The sequence below is a fragment of the Trachemys scripta genome, chromosome 5 (genome assembly GCF_013100865.1).
Source record: "Trachemys scripta elegans isolate TJP31775 chromosome 5, CAS_Tse_1.0, whole genome shotgun sequence".
Taxonomy (NCBI): domain Eukaryota; kingdom Metazoa; phylum Chordata; order Testudines; family Emydidae; genus Trachemys; species Trachemys scripta.
This window is the reverse complement of record NC_048302.1, coordinates 97,928,516-97,932,345: the sequence shown is the minus strand read 5'-3', so window position 1 is coordinate 97,932,345 and position 3,830 is coordinate 97,928,516.

Genomic DNA, 3,830 nt, shown 5'->3' with positions numbered 1-3,830 from the left:
ACCCCGCCCCCTCCCCAAAGTCTCCGCCCCCTCCCCTGCTTCCCGCGAATATTTGATTCGCGGGAAGCCTGAAGCAGGTAAGGGGGGTGTGGGGGGAGGAGGCGCGGCCCAGGCTGGCCCCCCGGCGTTTCCAGCCTGGGTCAGCTCGGGCCCTGGGGTGCCGGCCCCGGCCGACCACCCCTGGCCCGCCCAGCACTGCCGGCCCCCGGCGGCCCGGCGGACCCCCCAGCTCCCGGCCCCGCGGGCCCGGCTCCCCGCCGGCCCGGCCGACCCGGCTCCCCGCCGGCCCGGGTCCCCGCCGGCCCGGCTGACCTCCCGATTTTCCCGGACATGCCCGGCTTTTGGGGATTTCCCCCCGGACGGGGATTTGAGCCCCCAAAAGCCGGACATGTCCGGGAAAATCCGGACGTATGGTAACCCTAGTAAAGCGCCAGTGTAGACAGGGCACCAGCACTGGGAGCCACATGACCATACAAGGCATGTTAAAGCGCTGCCAGTGTAGACTAACCCTAAGCTAAACAAATATGTCACACTCAAACTGAGTGAAGTCTCTCCCAAAATCAGAGTTCTACTGATTTCAATTCAATGATTTAACTACAGTGGTGCAACTTCTGCATGTAGGCCAGTCCTTAGGTCCCAGTGGATGCTTGCACCTATGCAGAGAGCCCCAGAGAAATCAATGCAGCTTTGTGATGGTGCAGCTTTGTGATCTGCCCACAGAGAACACTTGCAGGATCGGGACATTTATTTCTCTCCTCCCCAAGTAACTACAGGAGCTTTAGTGACTCTGCTGCTTTTGGGAAACTTGTCTCTGAAGCTGTAAATGGAAAGATACACCCTCACACACACTTTCAGTCCTGGGCTACACACAACAGTTGCACCAGTTTAACTAAAGATGTGATGTTGCACTGATTTAGTTAAACCAGGGCAACTTTGTGCATGAATACTCTGCATTGGTTTAAACTTTGCTTGCACTGGTTTATTTTACCCGTTTTTGAACAGCGTGACTTTTGTATGCTCAGACTCAAATAGATGCTTAACTGCTTCAGTCTCATAGGATTAAAAAAATAAAATTAAAGACAAGATTGCAGGGAAAAGTCATTTCCTGCCCCACTGAGAAATTTAAACCAATCTCATATTTCAATGGCTCATACACCTTGAACCATCACATCATAATCTTCTCCAAATGTCTGTCATCAATGCATTTTCAGACAGTTTTTAGTTACATTACATGAGGAAAACAGATGTTGCCAAAATAGTGGCCAGTAGTAATTTCAATTTCCAGATAAAATCTGCTCTAAACGCATAACCAACTGTGTTGAGTATAGAATGAGATGCACAATTGAACTTACAGATGTTCAGGTAGACTTTTGTTTTGTTTAACATGCCACTAAGCAGCAGCACAAAAGTAATGATAGAAATAGAGAAGGAATGGATGTGTGGTCTCTGCTCTCTTTAATAAGAGCCAATATATACAAATTACATAAACAGACACAGTAGCATTCACTTCCAGCTGCACCAGTGTTTACTTTGTAAAAAGTAAGGCCTTGTCCAGGCAGGCAAGAGAAGTGCTTTTTCTGTTAGTTTAATTTGAATGAACACACGCACCTATGTAGGCACAGAGTTTAACTCCTTTAACATGGTTTTAGTTAGTCTGGTGGTAGCCTAGGCATTCCACTTTACACTCCAAGTGATCTTCAAGATGCTAAACTGTATCTACATGTGTGTTGGGGGTGAGGGAGCAGGGAAGGAGGGGTTCAGTCAAGTTAAACTAATTCAATTGAGCTCACTTGGTTGGGAAAAAAAGCCCCCATTCTGCCCGTGTAGATAGGGCCTGTGATACTTCGAGGGAGGTGTTTTCATTCTCAAAAGTCTTCAGCCTGTTACCATCCATTCATAGCTCCCATTTTATTATCGCACGGCAGACTGTAGATGCAGCATCCTCATAAGCTTTGATTTGGCTGGAAAATACCAGCATTCTAAGAGTTAAGACTAGGATTTTTCAGAGGGGCTTAAACCACTTGTTTCAATGGGAACTGGGGACCAGCTTTTTAAAGGTATTTAGGTGCCGAAAGATGCAGCTATATGCCCAGTGGGATAATAAACAACAAATTACAAGTAGTAAATAAAATAAAAATAAAATTGCAGTAGCTCCTCAACAGCCCTGCTGAATCTGGGACCCCACTGTGCTAGGCGCTGTACAAACACAGAGTTGATTTTTGAGCTTATACTTTATACCATTAGTATATATAATGATAATTATTCCAAATATTGCATGAGATCTGTCACATTCAACTAATTATATCTCAGAATATTACACTACCATATTCACTTTAAAATGCAGGATGCAGTGTTTGGACCATATCTGCTAAGCCAGTCCTTTGATTTTCTGTAACCTTCAGAGATGTACATTTATTACTTACTGTCAGTCTAATGGCAAAATCTTTTAACGTGAAACCAAAGGGCACTGTACTTTTTGTCTAAATCTCTAATCTTCTGAGTGAAGGGATTACAGGATCTAATATTTTCCCTTCTGAAATGGTCTACTCTGGGCTTTTTTATATGGAATCAACCTGCAATCTTTATATTTTCCAAGCTATGACCCAGGGTGAAGGATGATAGAGGAGAGAAGGGACTGGGACCCAGAATATCTGAGCCTGACAGGAGTGAATGGGAGGGAAATACAACTTCTGCCACATTGCTCCTCCTACTCCCTTGACCGCATAAATGCCCCTCGATGGGGCTTCATGGTGTGGGAAGTGTGAAGCTGGTGGGAGAGCTGAGGAGAATGTATTGAACTCGGCTGAAATCTGTGGGACTTTTGAAGGTACATTAATTCTTGCCTTCCCAGCATTAACTTACTCTCTTCTCCTCTCTGCGATTTGCAACCTTCTTTTGGGGAAGCTCAAGGGGCACTGAAAGAGGAGTCCCTGGGAGCACTACTGCTGGAGGAGCCATGTGCCTAGGGGTCTAGAGAAGGCAGAGCCACTAGACAGAAACACAGGGTCTCCATGCATCCTGGAGTGGAACCCCCATCAGTTCTATGATGAGAAGAAAGGCATTCTGCCCCTCCAACAGAAAAATTCAAGGAAAACTACATGAGCCCAAACATGTGACATTTCTTGGACATAGCCCACCTACTACTATTTATTATTATTTGTATTGCAGTAGCACCTAGAAGCCCCAGACAGGGAATAGGGCCCCATTGTGCTAAGCATTGTATAAACATGCAGTAAAAAAATAAGTCCTTCTCCCAAAGAGCTCATAATCTAAATGACTGACATGATGCGCCAGGTGGAGGAGACAAGCAAACAATTAAGGGAAGGGGACAGTAATGAATGCTCTGCCTTCAGTTTGTTACAAAATGGCAATTAGCAACCCCACCTTCCTCAGCAAGAACACCCCAGTCAGCAGCGCCTACGGCTGTTTTCTTCAGAGTCCAGCCGGTGCAACTGCCCCATGCTGGGATTTCACCCTGGGAATGCGGTTTGACCTGCTAAGTAATGGAGATGACTGGACAGGAAAATCCATTTAATCTGCAGAATCACTACCAGGACAAAGACCTGTGCATTAGAGAGTTACACTAAATGTTTACAAGTTTCAGAGTAACAGCCATGTTAGTCTGTATCCGCAAAAAGAAGAACAGGAGTACTTGTGGCACCTTAGAGACTAACAAATTTATTAGAGCATAAGCTTTCGTGGACTACAGCCCACTTCTTCGGATGCATATAGAATGGAACATATAATGAGGAGATATATATACACACATACAGAGAGCATATATATATATCTCCTCATTATATGTTCCATTCTATATGCATCCGAAGAAG